We start from the raw sequence: 20,535 nt of genomic DNA on the forward strand, positions 1-20,535 counted from the left end.
ACAATCTGTATATCTAAACAGCTTGTACAATGAAGGAAGAACAGGTTTGAATTCATTCCACTGGCCTGCATAGTAGATGCTACACCTTATGTTACTGATGTATCTTATAATCGCAAAGTACCACTCTGGGGCCCAGAATTCTTTGTGTGAAAAGATGTCTTAAGAGTTATGACCACTATATTTTTTAAATATATAATTATTTTCTTTAAAATTATCTTATTTATTTCCTAAGCTTTACTTCTAAGGAAAAAAAATTAGAAAGCTGTCTTGAAGTATAAAGTCTCACTAAAACCAAAAATACAAACAAAATACCCCCATTAATAATGTTGCTCTGATTCTTTCTAATTTAATTTATTCCAAGGAACTCTATTCAAACTCTAATGACAAAATTTCCAAATTGAACTGCCTTTGAAATATTTTGTTATTTTGACTTATTTCACATTTTCAAATAACTCTCTGCCCACTGGTTATAAATGACATTAATGTAATTCTGCTTTGTATCTACTCACACAGACGATGAGGGTTATTACAGGGTGGTTAACCATGGCAAATCAATAGGATACAATATGACGTGGAATGCCTTTTAAAGTAGAAAAGCCCTGGTATTACAAAAAGCTAAACACTATAAGGAGCTAGAGCACACACCAGATCGTACCGTTGATTTGAGATCCCCGTTAGCGGTTTCCTCCTGCGCTGCACACGCCTGCCTTTTCCCTTCGCTACGGAAAGAGCTGCACCTCAAGATTATGTTCTAAAGATTGCTAAGATATTCTGCTTGGCAGATTAGCACCCGTCCTTGCTGGAGATGGGGCTGACAGGCGTTTTGGTGAGGCAGTGGGTGACATCTTACCTTCTTGCAACGCTTGTATGGCTGCCGGGAGCAGCGAGTTGGTGCGGAGGAAGTGCAGCTAGGAGCCGATGTCAGCGTTGCGCACATACTGCCCGGTAACATCCCGCTGACATTCTACCTGCTCTCTGCACCCTGGCTATTCACAAGCTTCCTTTCACAAAGTCACAACTTCGGGAGTGAAAAAAAACCCTCACTCCAGCCCAGCCCAAATGGAGGACTGGAAGGCAGATCACGTGGCCGCCAGGCGCTGGTCTTGTTGCATTACACACAGCAAGTGTGGATGGCAAACAATATCGGTTGATGTTTATGCCACATGTTCTCAGTCTTTTCACGTATCAGCACCAAAATCCTGTTTCTGCACAGCGTATCGCCATGGGATCCTACCAGAGAGGGTTACGGTCTAATAAGGCAAACTGAAGAATACACATGGCATGCTAAAGAAGACCAAGAGGAACTGACATTTACAAAGCGAACCCTTGCTCTGGAAGGCAACAAGCATTACCCAGTGAAGTTTTAACAATTTCCTAAAATGCACACTCAAATACATCGCGTTTTAGTCCCTGAGAAATTTGTCCATGTTCGAATGATCTGCCTCTTGAGGACAGTTGAGATTTTGAGGCAAAACACTGTTGCTATTTGGGCTAATATTATTGCTCAAGTCAGCTATCTGCCTGCTCAAAAACAGTCAACAGAAATGAGATTCATAATTCAGCACTAAATCAATGCTCCAAATGTATATGAGCGCTGACCTGTGCCACGGACTCTGCTGGGACTCCCAATGCAAGGGCAAAAGCAACGTGAAAACTCCACATCCTTAGCGTAGTATTTGAGGAGTTAGCAGGTCTCTTCCCATTCCTGATCCGTCTTTGTTAAACCAAAGCTTTTCAATAGCAAGTTTTGCACCTTCCTAAGCCAAAAGTTTGTGTGCTTTACATTTAGATGGCAAAATTATTGATCTTTCTGATATTTCATATTATTCAAAAATGACCACAGACACAAAAACGCTATTTTCTTGTCCCTGCCTCTAACATATGTAATCCAAATAAGAAATAAATGAGCTGTTCTCCTATATCCAAAGATCAAAATAAGCCAAATATTCCTATTTTTGCCTGTGGTACATTAGCCCCTTCAGCCCATCAGACCACTCTCCTTACGGCTGTTTAGTTGGCCACGCTACTAACCTCCTGGGACACACAAGAGCTTGTTAAACTTTCTCCTTGCAATTAACAGCATTAGTCTGGAAACCTTTTACAGTAGCAGTGGCAATTCTATATGTGACATGATCCTTCTATGGAAGATGCCATTCCCAAAATCACTTTGCAGTAAGGCAAACCACAAGCTAAATCAGCTTGTTAATACACACCTCTTACCTTTAAATAAAAACTTATAATCCTGTAATACTTCACACTCGCTCAGACTGGAGTCCAGAGGGGTCTCCATCCGTGTTTTTCTTTCTTTCTTGCCTTCTTTCTTCCTTCCTGTGTCATGCCAGAGAACTCTCCCCACCTCTCCAAAGGAGAAAACTACTGTTCAAGTTTATGGCTTTTCTCTAAATGAAAAAGCCTTTAAGAGATGGCAAAAACTGTGACTGAACAGGGAAAGGCGCCTAACAGGTGGTCCAAGTGTGTTCCTTCACACATGCAACTCTCATCAGGAAACAGCGGAAAATTCAGGGGAAGGAGAAGGAATTAGCAAAACCTATGGGGCTTTTCTGCAGCCTGTCACATCATACCCCAGCACAGGCAACCTCACGCTCTCCTCTGCATCTGCACTGCATTAAACAGGATGAAGAAACACAAACCAACTTTCACTTGAGTATGAACTCTCCTCTCCATGTCACCCTCAGGACAATCACATGAATCACATATGGCGAACTCAGCCTGGGAACTGCGCTGGGACCTTTCCGGCCAGGAGCAGAGCTAATCCTCACCGCTGCCCGCATATGGCTTGTGACTGAGCGCCGCAGGTTCCTCCCTGCCTGCAGCTGCTGGCCCAATGGGCAGCACGAGCAGGGCCAACTGGATTGTGTCAGCAGATGGACTTGCATTTTTTCCATCGAGTCGGAACAGGCCAGTAACGAAGGGAAGCAAGGCGAGTAACAGGGGTGATTTGATTTCAGAACTTGCTACCTAGCATGCAGGCTGCATGCTCCCTGATCTCTTTAGAGAGGGAAAAAGATTCACTCTCCCAGCTCCACGGTTCCCCCTAACTTGCATTTGCATCTGTCATCAGATACTCGTGTTCCCTTCACACCCAGGAAACAACTTGCCCCAAAATGACAGCGTTCCAGGCAATCTGGCAAGTCTCATCCCTGTGGCATGTCCTTGCCTCGTCTGTTTGCTAAGCTAGGATAAAAAAAAGAGAAAGAAGAAGAAAAGAAAGAAACCAGCAGCTAGTCCTCCTCCCACCCCCCAAGGAAAGACCTGCCATTCAGAATAGATGGGTTACCATTTGCTATAATGAACCTTTCCAGTCTTTTCTGCTACCTCAATTGAAAGTCATAAATGTAATTAAAAGTAAAAATAAATCATAAAAATAAAGTAGTAAAAAGTAAAAAAACAAACATCACTTTTGAAAGTGAATCTACCTCAGAGGGAGACGGTGAAGCCTCTCAACTGGTTAAATTTCAGCTGGGAGCCTCCTCATAGTTTTCAGATAGCAGTGATGTGCTAGTCTCAATATCCACCTTGTAGGCTCATGCAGGTCTCTCAAATACCTGACTCTCTCTGCTAAGGTAATATGATGCTTCCAGGGGCTGGTGAAACTAGAACAGCTCATTGCAGTCTTTGGAGTATTAGTGGGGGTAAGGACGAAAAATACATTCAGACCACTTGTATGACCAAGAAAAAAACATCCTCAAAGATGAAGTAATGCAGCTGAGAACAAACCTTAACTGAGCAGTTGGCACACATGGAGAGAAATAACACAGTCGATGGCAATAACATATCTGATGAGCAGCTGTAAGTCCTGTGGTGCAGCTCTTCAGGAAATTTTGCTCTCTAACACTCTACTTGGGGACTGTTTCTGCATGGCTTTCTAATTGACATGTCAGTGTTTTCTTCTCAATTGTCCACCATAATATCTGGACTCCCATATCTCTTACTGCATTTAAAAAACTTTCTCTATGACAGCAAGCACAAACAATTTCAGATCCTGCCCCTATCTCCGGAGTTCCTGGATCATAGTATTACTGTTACAAAACCCATCAGTACGTCATTTGGGAAACATCCTGAAAAGTCAGATGCATCGGTGCAAGCCAAGCAGGGATGTGACGGATCAATTTGAATATTTAAACAGCAGAATTAAAAAGAAAATAAATGTGCAGCCATCTCCAGATATGGGAGCATCCCCACTCAGAGGAGATTACTGAGTAAACAACACATCCTGATGTCCAATGGAATATGAGCCTGAAAATCCCTTGGCATAAGCTATCATCTACAGGGTGGGGGGTGGAAGAAGCTTATCTCCATGTTCCACAAAAAATCAGCATCATAGCCAAGCCTTTTATAATACCCTAAGAAATAAGACACTGGCAGGCAGACAGAATTGTGGTTGGATCTGCTGTAAGAATTTCTGTAACAATCAAATAAGTTATTTTATAGGAGTTTGTTACATCCATCTCGACTTTTACGATGACGTATGCAGTAAAACAGAGCAGTGTTTTCTTCCCTCAAGAAAGAAGAAGCTGTCTGCACAGCTCATGCAGAAACCTTCACATGTATTTTTCTGCCTTTACTCACAGTCAGCCTCTCCTCCTGAGCTCTCATCCTGCTGTGCAGAGTAATATTCAAACAAATGGTTTTAAAAAATCCAGCTACAACTTTCTGCAGCTGCATTACAGCCTGATTTGTCCAGGACAGGAAACCAGCTTCCTTATTGGGACTGGAATCGGACAGCTTCATCAACAGCTTATGACAGACAGGAAAACCGAACATCTGTCTTACATGTCTGTATCTCAAGTAACAAATTAAAGACCAGAAATACTCCACAGGACAGCTATTCCAAAATGTTTGCATTCCTGGGCATCAACAGTCTTGGAGGACCACCAGCTAAGCCAGTCAAAGTTCGTAAGTACTTTTTAACATGGCATCAAGAAACAGTGACAAACTTTGTCATTGTCTTTTAGGATTATGAGTGCTACTGCTGTTAGACATTAAAACAGGCCCATATCAGCATTTCTAACCTTTGTTTTAGTTGATCAAGTGTCCACAGAGACTAAGGCTACAGAGTTCAGCAGCATCAAATCTAACTGCTGATGTAAACAATCCAGAATAAAGGGCAGTGCTGCTGTCAGGGTCAGGGTCATGCCTACTCCCCAGCATCAGACCAGTTGGGATGAGCTGTAAAACCTGGTTTTGAGAGGGTCAAACCACCCTCTGAGTGTCATGGCATGAGACATCCATGTTACACTTAAGGTCAGTGACCCTTTCCAGTCAAGAAAACCTCTACCAAGCTGAGATGACAAACATGAACCTCCAAATGCCCAGAAGGAAGCACACAGGATTTGCTTGTGTTTATTCCTATCGAGGCTTATTCTGCAGTTGGTTCAACTACAGTGCTAATCAAGTACTTTAACACAAATATATTAGCTCCACAGAAAATACAATTTAGCAGAGAAAATAGTTAGATATTAAATAGGACCAGTTACCCACGTGTGCAATGTGGGCTGAAAGCATTTCACTGTAGAGAAGCACCAGCCTTCTGCACTACTGCTGGCAGGTTCCCATCTACAGCCAGAGAATGGTTACCTGCTTTAATGATGTTATTCCTCTCTTTTGTCATTTCTGCTGCGTTTTGTATTGTAGTTCACAGTGAATGCAGGGGCTCATTACCACACAGGGAAACAATCTGGACTGGGACAGCAGCTGAAGATGGCGTAACTGTTAAGCACTATTTTATAAAGAGATCTTAAGCTGTTTCCGTAAGTGCCTTGTTTTTGAATTACCTACTTGCATTACCTAAAATCCTCCAGCACAACAGATCAGTCTTGAAGTCTTTCTCTGTCATCACATTTAGTAAGCCTTCAGTTGGGTCTTCTGGGTGTGTTCTGGCCTGTAGTCTCTGCGTCACTAATACTGTCAGATGCCACCTAATTTGTCTATTGAAGTCAAATCCTCCTTCATAATTGGAGTTTGAAAGGGAATAATACACACAATAAGCTCTGCTGCACACTCCAGCATTAGTATATGGATAATTCAAAGAGGGCTACCCAGATGTCACTGATGAAAACTCAGTAACAAATCATTTAGTTGGGGTTTTGTCCCATTTGGCCATAGACCTGGAAAAGGAAGACACGGCCAGCTAGGCTTTTACCACTACAGAATGGTGTTTAGTGCAAGACTTCTTGTCCTGCTCAGTTATTCTCACCTAATGCAACACAGATTTTTGTACAAACTGCAAACCCTGCAGAGCTGCCATCAATTTTCAGCACAGTAAGGGTTTGTTAATTTTCTCCTCTAGCAATGAGTGTGGCTCAAATACGTGGGGCCACCACAACCCAGCTCTTCAATAGCTTTGTCGGGAGTGTGCAGTACGGTACGCAAAAAATGTCTTTCCTTGTCTTATATATCAGTCTTGGGGGGTGTGATGAAGACAGCCAGTCCCAAGTGCCCTGTGCCAAGCTACATGTGAGCATCACATTCTGCTGCCCCTTTGCATGCCTGGATGGATTAGCCGATGTCAACAAGAGAGTTACACCCTTCCCTACATGGACACATGCGGGGCGTACAACTCCACACACACCACGGGTAGGGACTGGGAGGACGGGACGGACAAAGCACATGCTCAAGGCCCTGGGAAGAAATGCCAGTCAAGTTCTGACTCTTGAAACAGCATCAGAGTTCCTTGAAACAGAGCCAGCACCTTCCCCTGGGGCGGAGCGAACACACTGAGCAGATTCTGCTCTGAGTAGAAGTCTCCTGATAGCAAGGCGCAGGACAGCCCAGCACTTCAGTGCTGCCAGCCTTCTTGGTTCCTCATCGCTTGTCCTCTCTGGGGTTTGCACAGCTGGTGCAGTGAGTACAGTGGCACTTGAGCATCTGATAATGATGCTGAGGAGGAAAGGCTCAGTGATCTGCCCAGTCTGGAGGATCTCCAGTTTCTCTATGTGGTGTATGCACCACCATGAAAGCAGAAGACAATAGGACATAAACTCAGATTGTGTCCAGTGCTTCCCCTGGCCATCACACATTATGTTTGTTACAGAGATAGCTGCTGAGCACAAGCAGTGACATGCCAATGGCCCTCTTGGCCTCCAAGGAGGGAAGGAGGACAAGCAACACCAAGTCTACAAATGGATCATGCAGTGGAGAGGATAGAAGTGTTTAAAATGAAGTTAAAGGCAGGCTCAAAGCTGCCCTAAGGCAGTAAGCCTAGGGGCGGAGCAGAAAATGAAAATGTCAACAAGAATGCAAGCAGGATGGACAGTTAAATGGGGGTTCTTCCATCTGATACCTACAACTTAAATAAAAAACCATGATACTGAAGTATTTTCAAATAAAGCAGCTGAATGCAAATGTGAAACGCTGCATGAAAATCACAGGAATAAGCCTGAGATTTAAATATCAACACTGACATATAGGATGAGCCATTTTAATAACATCTCCGTTCTGCTGCTCCCCAGGAAAACATGCTGATACGGGCTGGGAAATCTGAGGAGCAGCTCATGTGATGCAGACTTCTGACATTCCCCCAGCCGTGACTAAGCTTAAACAAGTGGCATTATCTGGTGTATTTGAAAGCAAGATGTGAACAACATGATCGTAGGGCTTTTTTTGGTACCACACAAAATGTTCTGGTTTGGATGGGGTTTGTGAAGTGAGGGATATTACAAACAAGTTTAAATTTGCCTGTGGCTTTTATAGTCTTGCCAGCCTGAACTGAGAGTGCTGAGAGTTAATAACATGAACGTAAAGAACAGCAGTTGTGTGAAAATGCCTATAATTGAGCTGACACCAGATACCACAACCAAAATAACTACGATTCCTATTACAGAAAACACAACCTTAGCTAGAAATAGAGCCTGAAGTGGGCAGTCTTAGTCAGTTTTAGAAGTTTTACATCATTACAAATACGCTGATATCTAAAGCGTGCTACTTCCAAACGTAGGATTAAATACTGGGTCTTCACAAATACTCTTCCAGTTGTGAAGCTGAACGTGCAAGTGAGCTTTGTGTTAACTGAAAAGTGAATAAAAGGGAACTGAAAATAAATGTCTGATGAGAAGCCCAGATGCTGATACCCTGATATGTGTGCACAGCTCAGGAACACAGAGCCCAAATAACGCCTAAGCCCCCATGCAAGCCCAGCCTAAAGGCACACAGTGCACTACCCAGGGCTCCTGCATGGCAATTTCTCTTATGGGATTAATTTTGTTCTACATTCATAGGGACTTAAAAAAAAATAATAATCTTGAGATTATTTTTAAGACTTCTACTTTTGAAGAAATCAGAGCAAAAAGGTTTAACCAGCCTGGTTAAAACCACAAGGTCAGGGCTGATCTCTGGGCATCAGAATAATTCCTTTAACAACAAGAAATGGCAGCAGCTGACTTTTTATTGCCCAGTTCTTCAAAAAACTCACCTGTCTCAGTAACAATTGCTGAGGTGGTAACCACCTTCCTAAATCCGAAATAACCCCAGACTGGTTTGGGTTGGAAGGGACCTTAAAAATGACCCCGTTCCAATCCCCTGCCTTGGGCAGGGACACCATCCACTTGACCAGGTTACTCCAAGCCCCATCCGACTTGGCCTTGAACACTGCCAGGGATGGGGCAGCCACATCTTCCCTGGGCAACCTGTGCCAGGGCCTCAGCACCCTCACAGAGAAGAACTTCTTCCTTGTATCTAGTCTAAATCCACCCTCTTTCAGTTTAAAGCCATTTCCCCTTGCCCTGTCACTACAGGTAAAAAGCCTTTCTCTAGATTTCTTGTCAGCCCTTTCAGGCACTGGAAGCTCCAATAAGGTCTCCCCAGAGCCTTCTCTTCTCGAGGGTGATCAAGCCCAGCACTCTTAGCTTACAATCAGTATAATCTCACTTTATAATCAGAATTATTATCTCAATTATCTCAGCTAATAATCATAAAGTTAATTATTTTCTCATTAGTGGTTTATTTGGTTTGGGGTTTTTTGCTTGTTTGGAGCTTTTTTTGTGGGGATCATGTCACTGCATTTAGACCATAAAGTCAGAGGAAGCCCTCTCACTTGCTGATTGAACTTATGCACAGAAGAGGCAACTACAAACCTATTGTTATGATTACATCTTTTCATTAGTTATAATTGCTTTTAAAAAGAATTCCTAAACATACATGATGTGAAGTTAAACACAGCCTCTTCAGATACAAAACAATGCATGTTTTCCATCTATTTCTATTTCCATTTCTCATTTCTAATTTTTCCCAGCTAGACTTTCACATTTAGTTCAGAACTGAGATGCTCGCTGGTGGATGCTGCCACCCAATGGCTTTTTAGTCATCAGCAGCATAAAATATATAATAAAATTCAAGTAGATGTAATGTGAACCAGTTCTGCTTCTGCTGTAGGAACAGAAAGTGTCCGCGTAGCACACTTCCACTAAAGAGATCCTATGAAAAATGACCCTATAAAATACACGTTAAAAATACTCATTTGATGAAGGTGAAGAGGAAGAAAGTCCTCAGAATTTCAGCTGATTGCTCCTACTATCATCTCCAGCAATAAACACGGGTGAGCAATTCAGCTCGCATGGACATCACGTCCTGCACCCAGTACTCGGGCAGGCCCTTCTGAAGATGTTCTCCCACTGCACAAGAAGCGATAAACACCCGCTTCCTCCTTCCCCTTGCACATGAGTCCCTCATCAGTAACAGGAGCTGCCTCTGGGCAGTTTTCTTCCCAGACATTTAAGATCCAACCCAGATTTCCAAAGGGAGAAACTGAGCGCTCAGTTTACACAGCAACAAAATACTTATTCCTAGGCGCTGTGACCGGTGCTGGGTATAGGACAGGGGAAGTTGTGTGGATTGGTAGCACCCCCTGAAAGCCTGGCTACACTTTAGCCCTACCTGACATAAAGCAAATGGCCCTCAGGAGTTTTTAATTAGGGGTGGGGAGAAGGATCCAGTAAGTTACCTTGCAATCTCTGAACAGAGAGATAAAGCAAAAGGGCCTTTAAGAAGAGAAGCAAAAGGAAATAAAAGGCCAAGATTGAGGAGAAACAGAAAACTCTAGCTTCATTCCTGTACTCAAGTCCACAAGAGATTGCTTTGCCCATGGAGAACCTCACAGTGGAGAAAGCACTACAAAGCTTCCTGCAAGGAAGGAACCGAGGGTTTGTCACTGCCAACCTGGTGCATGCTTTGAGCTTGCCTCTGCATAATAGGGGTTTCCTTTCATTTCCCTCTCCAATCCCAAGCAGTCCTAAAAATGCATCCCCATTTTAGGCCTAAAAATGTCTCCCCATCTTAGCAGTCCTGAAAACATCTCCCCAGTGAACAGCCTGACCACATTTGTGAGCACCATTTCCCCTGCAGCCAGGGAGGACCATACTGGAGCTGTATGGCCCTTACCAGACAGAGCTCAGACAAACACCAGCCTCAAACTGCTCCTGACCGACAGCCAAACGCTAACACCCACAACAACATGGGGCAAACCCCACCGAGTTACAGTGAAACTTGCAGGGAGAAGGACTCCAACAAGAAGAACAAGCGATTGTTTTTCTCTGAAAGGCCACAAAAGGCCACATGCAGCAGAAATAAGATTGTGCATTATTGTACATGCAATAAGATCCCCAAAGATCCTATTTTAATGCACAATTCAATTAAGAAGGTACTGACTAACAACCAATTCCTTCTGTCGTTTTGTTGTTAACAAACAAATCTCATCCTGCTTTATTTTCTCACTCTACATATGATTATTATCAAGCATTTTCATGTGCATTTGCTGTGTCAGAAGTAACAATGCAATAATAAAGAGTAAACCAGTTCCCTTCAATATAGCAGCAAATTATTTTCCACACGCAAATTATCAGCAGTAAAAACTTTTTGCTCTCATACGAAGATGTTTGAGCACTTTATTCTGTACTCACAGCAGTTTAAGACATCCACAGGAAAACACTGAGATAACAGGGGGGCTACAACTGGTCTTACTGCCGTGCACGTGTGCAAGGCATCCTTCTCCCCAAACTGGTACTTGAAGGGTGAAAGCGGAACAACCACTAGATGGGGATGTCTGGCTTCAGGATGTGACAAACCCAAGAGGAGCCTCAGTCAGCCTGAGGTAGCTTTTTCAGAGTATTAGAAAAAAGAGGGGGGAAAAGAGGGGGGAAGAGAGGGGGAAAGAGGGGGGAAAGAAAGAGGGGGGGAGAAAGAGAGGGGGGGAGAAAGAGAGGGGGAAAGAAAGAGAAGGGGAAAGAAAGAGAAGGGGAAAGAAAGGGGGGGGGAGAAAGAGAGGGGGAAAGAAAGAGAAGGGGAAAGAGAGAGGGGGAGAGAAAGAGAGGGGGAAAGAAAGTCCATGCACTTGCCTTCTCTTTGTCTTTCTCTGATTGAGTGAAAGATCAACAAATTGATTGGCATGGTTAAAGGGATAAATAAACAGTATGAGAAAAAACCAACCATAAACAGGTCAATGTGCATATTCCCAAGCTGACCTGATGGCAGTGCACCTCCTCTGTTCCCCTGGCAGGTTGTCACACTTCTGACCATCTCTTTTTTCTGACAAGGTACCTTTTGTGGCTTCGTCTGCTCTTGGTCCTCCTCTTGTCTTGCCAGCCCAAGAGCAGGGTCCTCTTTTCCACCCTGCTAACCTTATGGTCCTCTCCCTCCAGCATTTGGTGGTCAAATTTTGCTGCTTCTCAATCCGTGCCTTTTCCCTTTCAGGTTAGAGCTAAAAGTTCAACATGCATCTCTCCTGTCTCAGTTAGCGGGTCACCCATCCTTTCCTAACGTTTGCATGTCCCATGACAGAGCTCGTGAACATACGTTCCCCCTCTTCAAATGGTTCCACAGGCCCCAGGGTATGAAGGCTGTATTACCAGTCCTCACCTTCAGACTCTTCACAGCACTCACTGGCAACGCTCTTCTCCTTCCCACTTCACCAGCTTTGGGGCCCATTTGCTCACTTGCCCCTCTTCCTCCTTATGAGTGAAATGCCCTCTGTATTGAAATCTAAAGCCCCTTTTCCCTCTATCTTCAAACCTCCTCTTCTAATATTTCCCTTTTCCACAGTGCCTGAAAGCAAGTGGCCAAATAATCCCAGACACGTGGAGCAGTGAGGAACTACTCAAAGGTACTTCAAATATTTCATACATCATTTAAAAATGCTAGTCTGTATCAAGAGAAGGATGTGCGCAAGACTCTTTCTGTGTGCTCACCTTTCGTTTGTTGGTCTTAGCTTGTCATTGCAAGAGAATCTGATTACACCTTCCCATAGATGCAGACAATCCTATGCAGGAACAATACGTATCTGAATGTAATGACTTTCTTTGAATGATCATGTGAGAAGTTCACACCAGCTTTTCATAGCCACAAAAGCTACCTGGGGAGCCCTGTTAGGATACAGACAGATCTGAGGCTATTTCAAGCAAACTGGATCTTCCTTTTTTGCCTCAGCTGAAGACTATTTACTCACATGAAAGCCTTCTAACCAATATTTGTAAGCACTAAAACAGACATCAAATCATTTAAACCTTCCAGTGACTGTTTTTCTTTGTCCCAAGGTAAAAGATTATAAACAAAGCACCACTGTTTATTGCTTTGAAAGTAGCTGGGCATCTCCTTTCAAACACCATTGCATAAGAGTGAAAAGTGATAAAAAAGTAAGGAAAATGGTTGTAAAAAAGTTTCCTTCAACTTAATGTGCCAAATCTTTGATTTATTTCTAAAGCTGCTTTTCAGAGGTGACGCGGGTCAGGTTTTCAAACTTTGAGAAAACAAAAGAGAAACAATTCTTGTTCAATGTGTTTTGTCACGTCTTTCAACTTACTGGAACGCAAAGATAAATACAGAAGGCACTGCAGGCTGTGTTCTTGAACTACCGCTCGTCTTGGCCAAAGAGAAAATATTTATTGATGTCAGCATTGTAGACACAGCCTCCGCTGGGAAGTTGCTGTAACATATTTGAGATCTGAGAAGATGCTGTTAACGTTCACATGGGAGCCTCAGAGCATTTACAATACAAGATTAGTCCAAAATTTGCACATTAATGTGCCATACCACAGTGATGGAATAAAGATTCTCGATATAATTAAAAATAGACTTACATGAAGACCACATTTTAATCTGCTTTTCAAACACCTATTCAAAATTAACTGCAAGACAAGGTCACTGTACAAACCGATCAAGACCTAGCTGGGGTGTCTTAAAGTGTTCCCCTACCTTGTTTTCAACTACAGGCACTGGCTACAATTGAAAACTTCCACACATAGAATCATAGAATAGTTAGGGTTGGAAAGGACCTTAAGATCATCTGGATCCAACATCTGTACTGACGAAAGTTCAGACAGGATCATTACAGACTCACACACTCTGCAGCATCTGCCTATGAAGGGGCACTTCACCATTTGCAAGGCACAGCATTGTCCCGTGCTCTGGTCCTGCTCAGTGCTCTGTGTAGCCTATTAGGCTGTGGAATTCCCTCCTATCAAGCATGAAGAATATAATTCAGCGCATTATGCTTGAGCATACCAGTATCTGGGTGGGCACTCCGATTTATTAAAAGAATAACTATATGTGATCATCAGAAAAGACTTTAACTACAGCTCCATGAAAGATCCAGTGCAGAGATCTCTTGAGGAGCTGTGGACAATACTCCCAAAAGGAAACCCGAGACCATCCTCGGAATTATAACATCATCCACTGCAGCAAGGAAGCATAAAACAGCTCATTAGCAGCCCTATCGAGTGACAGACCTAAAGCCAGCTCCAAAGTTGCCCACACCTGTCTGCCTATAAGCGCCTGCCAAAAAGCCAAATTCCACTGGGGAAAGAATCCTTGTCCCTCTTCTACATCTGGATCTTGCAACCCCGATATGGCCCAGGGAACTGCAGGTTTTCCATCAGCAGGGTGCACAGCTAGGGAGAGAAGATGAGCAGATGCTATAAGATCCCTCTCCCCAAAATGAGTGAATTCCACAGTACTGTGTTTCAAATGTGAAAACCCCAAATGCCATTGAAAATATCCATCAATTTTAAGTAGTCCAGCAAAGATTACACAGTGGCATTGAATACATCTCATTCATCTATAACCTGAAAATGCACAAGCCCTACTATTATCTTAGGAACTCATTTACAGTTGGCACCCTGAGATGTTCCTTTGACAAATGAGGAGCAAGCTGTACTCATAACATAATAGTTACTTTATAGTTTCACACTGAACTCCAACACCACAATGAAAAGCCTCAAGTGTAATAAAACTAAGCAGAACTCTCAAAAGCAAGCCAGAAAATCTATCTTTCCACACCATCATTCATGATGATGTGAATCCTTCATTAATCCCCAAAGATCTGTATTCCAGAAACAGTGGGATTTTTAACATGCTTTATGTACAGACCTCAGGAACAACCTATCAAGAAATGTGATAGGGGAAATTAAACCAACAACTGCCATTCACACACAAGTACCCATCAGAGCTGCAGTGAGTGATTCTATCCAGACTCCAACCAGCATACCCGCATCATACTACACTCTACAGGAGATGGGAACAGTTCCCATGGGTTAGAATCCAGACACTGTATCCTTGTGGAAATCTCTAACTGTAGCACACTGTTACACAAATTATTTTAAAGAGATGATTCCACAACATGCAATTTGTTTCAGACAATTTAATGAGAAATTTCACCTGTCTGCAGTGGTGTCTTGCAAGTGTGAAAAAGGACTCCTCTAATGCCAGCACTGTTTGTTTTCCTTCCTGATATAATTAGCATCATTACTATCAGAATTTACTGCAGCTTTACAGTAAAAGACGTAAAACTAGCTGCAATAGAGCTGTAGTAGTACACAGCTGTAGTAAGACCAGTACCAGAGATCTTACACAGCAGAAGGCTTTTAAAGAGCATAAAAGTAGAACTCCTCACTGTCAAAACCCTGCAAAGCACCAAATCAAGTCATTTGCAAGCCTGCATATAAAAAGTTTTCAGAAGAAATTACAATCTTGTAAGAAGCAAAAGGCAGAAGAAGCCTTCTTGACTCTTCCCTAAATGATTCTTTCCCTTCTACTGTAAGAATATAAACCCATGGGGTTAGTTTTTTTCCCTATATATTAAACTAGGTTTTAAGTTTTGATCTCAAACAATATTACACCCAAATAGGTGAAGAGATATAAAGAAGACTGGGAGAGAAAAGGATTTCACAACAGCCTGAGTTGCTTGATCATTTCACTGCAACTCCCCCATTGCCTAGAACTGCCTTAAAGCCAATTCTCACAAGAATTGCCTAGTTGTAATGTAAAGAAAAGATACATTAATACTGGAGGACCATTTCACCATGGTCTAGTGGGAGGTGTCCCTGCCCATGGCAGGAGGGTTGTAACTAGATCATCTTTAGGTCCTTTCCAACCCAAGCCATTCTGTGATTCTCTCTTAGATTACAAAGGCCTGTGTAGCAAAAGTCTGAAGCACAATATAGATCCCGAAAGGAAAGCCTGAATGGCCAGCAAGCCAGCCACTGCAGCAACCTGGTACAGAGTCAGCACTTGCACAGGCACCTGAACCTGCCGCTGCACCTCCCAGATTTAGGAACAAGCCTGCACTGACAGGAGGCAGAGATGAGCCTGAAGCAGGTTTAAGGAGAAAAGCAGCTGGCCTGGGAATGACACAGGAACTCAGTAATCCAAAGGGCTGTGCTCCTGGCCTGCGTGAAGGCACCTGCAACCCCAGTTGGAGGATGCGAGTGCTCAGAAGCCTGGTGAGTTATGAACTAAGTGGAGCCTGTTGATGCAGTAACAAGTAACATACCCTGGGAAATGTGTGTGAGAGAAGTTCAAAAGGCTCCTCATTACATGTAGGAGGATAGTAGCTAACAGGAATCTACTTTCTAGGTTTCCCCTCCCTACCATGGCATTGTGACACTTTTTAACTACTTCCCACTCAGTGCTTTGCCTTTTACCTTAACAAACAAGGACAAATTTCAAGGAATCCCTGCCTCTGGGAAGAAGGGGGTTTTAAGATTAGTTACCTACTTTATGAAGACAATTGAAGTCAGATCCATTACAAACAACTGCAAGTTCTTCTAGCACTGGAAGGATGACATCTTTAAGGAAACCCCTTGGCATCTGTAGATGTAACCCCTGTGGAAGAGCCCAGGGTTGGACCCAGACACTTGGTCACACACATGGTCCAAAAGTCAATGCACCGGTCTCTGCCCTGCCATTGCTGAAGCAGAACTTCAAACCCCACTGCCTGTTTGAGATAATAACTTAAAACCTAACCCATATCCCCCTTCAGAACAACATACACTGACCCAATTTATTATTTTTTATTGTGCTATGCATAACCAGTGTTCAGCTGCACAGTAGATGGCAGTACATCTTCACTTGTCCCATTCCATTCCCTCCAGCCTCCCTCCAGAATTGAAGGAATTTGTGAATACATTTATGACATTTTCCAACATAATGTAGGAGTAAATTCCTGCTCAGCTACACTCATCTTCAGTCTTCCTCATCAACCTTTTCCCTAGGTGTGCACATACATGATTCTATCATTTCACACATGGCTCACTCTCAGAGCTCTGTCATTATGGGAAAGCAATGGGATGTGCTCAAAGTTTGGCACTGTCGGATGAAGACTGGCTTATTTCAGTGTAATGTAATCCAAAAACGTATGAAACATAAAACAGAGAATTCTTAATCACAGCTGTAAATGTGTTGACATATACAGAGTGAGGAAGGGAAAAAATATACTTGGTGTTGCTGACAGTATGTCAAATAGCATTACCAGAAAGAGAAGCAAGCTGCAGCATGGGATTTGGATGACATTTTGGGACACAGAATTATATCTTGATATAGATTTTCTGCCACAGAAAAGCAATCTCTTCCTGCCAAGCCTTCGAAAAGCTCTGAATCTCACTTAAGTTCTCAAATGATCATCATTTAACCTCTTCTACCAAAGATGCCATTTCAAACTTTAAAATGCTCCATGTCCCAGTTTTCTAAAGGCACATCTGCTGAATTATTTTCCATCTATGGATGTCAGCTCCTAGTAATTTACGGGATACATGTAATTTACACGAAACCAGAAAAATTGAGCTGAGAAAATGGCTTTCACAGAGGGTTTGACCCAGAACACCAATTACTAAAAGCATTTCCCATTCCCTGTCTGATCCTTGGATCAGGCCAGAAATGAACAAAGGTTTGCCAGACCAGCTTTTTGATTAAGTTTACCATCAGCTAAGTGCCCGTAATTCCAGTGAAACTGTACCATTCACGGCAGTGAGGAAGGCAGCCTTTAAATGTGCTTTTTCTTCCCAGACTATCACCAGCATACAAATGAAGCTCATCTCCAAACGTATTGTTATGGCTTCTTGTGTTTCAGAGACGTTCATAGGAAGCACTGAGAAACCACAAAACAATCTCTCTTTGGATGATACTAATTAAACCAGATTAATATTGCACTAACTTGCAAGAGCACACAGAAATCTGTTTCGTATCACATCTTTCTGACAGACTGCATTCCAAAATAATTTTGGTGCCAGCTCTCACGTTCCCAAAAGTGCCTTAAAAACCACCTTGCAACCATCTGCAGAAGCCTCGTAACTCACATCCAGCACTTGAGCACTGGACCCATGGGAATTCTGGGCCAGCATTCAAGATCAGTACCCTGGCATCTGTACAGGGAGGTGCGGAAGTGTGAAATCACCGGGACTCAAAACCCCACCAGAAATGCCTTCTGAGTGTGCTTCATTTATAAGAAAGACAATCAAACCGCTTCTGCAGTTTTGTTTCCTACGAGTAGCAGTTGAAATGCTTGCAAAAAGTAATTTGCCTGCATTGCAATTGCCTCTGCATTGCTCCAGGGTGTTGGGGCTGCAAGGGCAGAGATTTATGCTAAGAACATAAGAACAATACTGCCCTTGTGCTTTCCCTTTCCAGTGTGGGACTTGCATGCACCGAGTGGAAGCGCTTATGAACAACACAACTTCTCTTCAACTGGATAATGTTGTGGATTCATTTCTTTTGTGATTTTGAAGTACTCTGTACACATATTTGACCTTTTCTTCTTCTTTAAAAGACCCAATAGGGAGGCCTAGCAGCCATTTACTGCAGAAACAGAAGAGAAAGAAAAAGCTGTCTGTGAACACTAGAATATTAGATGCAGATGAGCTGGATGTAATGTAGTATCTGGTCAAGTTTCATTTGCTTGAACCCAAGACAAAAGTTAAAAGGAAAAAAAAAAGTTACAGGATAAAATTGTGCATTTTGACAACCCACCTGATGCTTCAGTTGTCATAGCATGAGCAGTGAAAGACCTGAGCCCACTCAAAAGTCAGTACTAGTAGTATGTGTGCAGATAAAGCAAACTCTATAAACGATCTATATAGACAAAAGTTTTAAATACTGGAAGTTATTAGAAGAGGGCCTTCTTTTCTTCCTTTACCTGTACATAGTATTGTCCAAAGAAGAAAGAGAAGAGCTTATCTGAAGCCTACAAGTTAAGTCCTTATTGAGAAGCGGGGTGTGCAAAAGATCTCAATGTTTTCAAGAAGCCTAACAAGAATATGGAGGTTGTACCTGTGAAAGGTCTTAGAGCTCTGAATTATGACTTACCTGTTTGGTCTACCAGTAGCAAATGCTTCACCTCCCAGCCCCTGCGCAAAGCCCACTGGCTTCCCACTGTTTCACAGTATCTACACTCTCAGCAAAAGCACAAGGTTCCTTTACACCACTGGAGCTATTTCAGCCCTAGACTTCCATTCAGCTCAATGTAACTTTAGGTGAAGCACAGAGGAAACTTGATAATTGTGATCTGATGTTTCACAGCTTACAAACACGTATCTCCCCTCCCAAATGCTGAATTGAACTCCCTAATAGGCCACAAACTTAAGATTTCATTGTCAAATGCTCATAAAATCCCTGCACAAAACATTCCAGTATCTTTGAAGCAGCATTACCACCCATGAAAAGAGCTGAAAACTTGTCAAAGAAAAAGCCATAAAACACTTTAATTTAAAAAATCAAGTGGTTATTTGCTAACCCAATAATTCTTTCAGGCCACTGAAGCATGTGTTTAACGTTCAGTGGGCTACTGATGAGTTTAAGCTAGTGGAGGAGCTCAAATAACCACTTCTGCTTCTTCCAGTATAAGCAGTAGTGAAATTCTTTGGTGGATTTAGGACCTGGTGACTACAAGTCAACAAAGCTCTGCAGTATGGTATTATATTTACATACTTACTCCAGAGCAGCATTTGCTCCACCCTTACTGTAGGATAAAGTGCTCAGGAAAAGAAAGCAAAAATACTAGCAGTGACATGTACACACTCTTTACTTTAGAGGAGCTAATCATAGAATCATAGAATGGTTAGGGCTTGCAAGGACCTTAAGATCATTTAGTTTCAACCCCAGAGAGTTCCTTCTCTGGCATCCTTGTAATCTTTCAGTATGAGCAAAATGAGCTAGTTAAGCATCTCTTCACTTCATTGAGTTATGAGCCTCGTCCATATCAAAGACAACGTACGACAGCTGAGTTATCGTATACAATATTTATGTGATGGCCACTTGTCCTATATAAATGCCCTTACAGAACCTAAAGATCTTTGGTGTCAGGGGAAACTACAGACAAGTCTCTGACACTGCGACAGTGAACACACAAGATCCAGACAGACTCCCAGACCTATGACCTTTATAATTACATCCCATCGCAGGCAGCACATTAGTGTGTGGACAGCCCTATTTATGGCAACCACAAATCACTGCAAGTTAGCCCCTCTGCGAGAGTCTGGAGACCAGCATACCTGAACTGTCAAATATCTCAGCATTCCTCATGCACCACTTGCTTTGCTCGAGCGAGACAGACAGACTGGGGTCATCCCCAAAACATCCTGACTTTAGTTATCACACAGGTATGAGCAACACAACAGGGTTTGATGCCACAGCATGAGGAGCCAGTACGCAGTGTTGACAACTGGTGATGGAGCTGTTCCCATGACTCTAAAAGGAACAGAAACAGGACCTTAGTGAAAATCATTGCTCGTGAGCCAGAAATCAAAGTAGAGGAGGGAGCAAAGCAGTTGGGGTGATGAGAGATTTATACCTTTTTACCACTTCTCCCTTTCTAATCCTTTCACTGCCTCCCTGCTGAATAAATACAATTCAAGTTTCCTGTCTCTAACTGGAAACTGCTTGCTTAAGCTTTTCCTCTATTTCAAGCTCCAGTCCTGACCCTCTGCCTCATCTGCTTTGTCCACTCATCCTTTCATAATGCTGCACAAAATCAGTTTTCTAATGTTTAAACCTGGTCAGGCCACTGAGTCATCCTAAGCTACCTTGTGTGACACAGCCTGGGATGCTTCACCCAGCTACCTCTATAACATGCATTTGCCTGAAAGCAAGACTTCCTGCAAAACATCAGAGTCTTGATATAAATGAGTTGAGAGAGGAAAAATCTATTGGGCTTGTGTCCTTTTGATATGTTGCAGTGGCTAATTACAATTACTATTAAGATGTAATTTTTATTCCAATTTAAATACCTGGTTTTGACCTTACTGCTTTGGATTTGGCATT

General features: G+C 42.8%; 1 protein-coding gene across 7 annotated transcripts in view; it reads right to left on the bottom strand.

Annotated features, from left to right (window-relative positions):
* RBM20 (RNA binding motif protein 20) overlaps positions 1–20,535 on the bottom strand; it is a 112,031-nt gene that overhangs the window by 34,572 nt on the left and 56,924 nt on the right. The window contains exon 1 of one of the 7 annotated variants that reach the window (XM_061458782.1): positions 2,221–3,108. The exons of the other annotated variants lie outside the window; for them this stretch is intronic. The gene's annotated coding sequence lies outside the window, so the exon portion shown is untranslated. Of the gene's footprint in view, positions 1–2,220; positions 3,109–20,535 lie in introns of those variants that run through there. 7 annotated transcript variants of the gene reach the window in all.

Source organism: Pezoporus flaviventris, unplaced genomic scaffold (assembly GCF_033815535.1).
Source record: "Pezoporus flaviventris isolate CSIRO_AGI_PZ_B2104156 unplaced genomic scaffold, CSIRO_AGI_Pfla_v1 ptg000029l, whole genome shotgun sequence".
Taxonomy (NCBI): domain Eukaryota; kingdom Metazoa; phylum Chordata; class Aves; order Psittaciformes; family Psittacidae; genus Pezoporus; species Pezoporus flaviventris.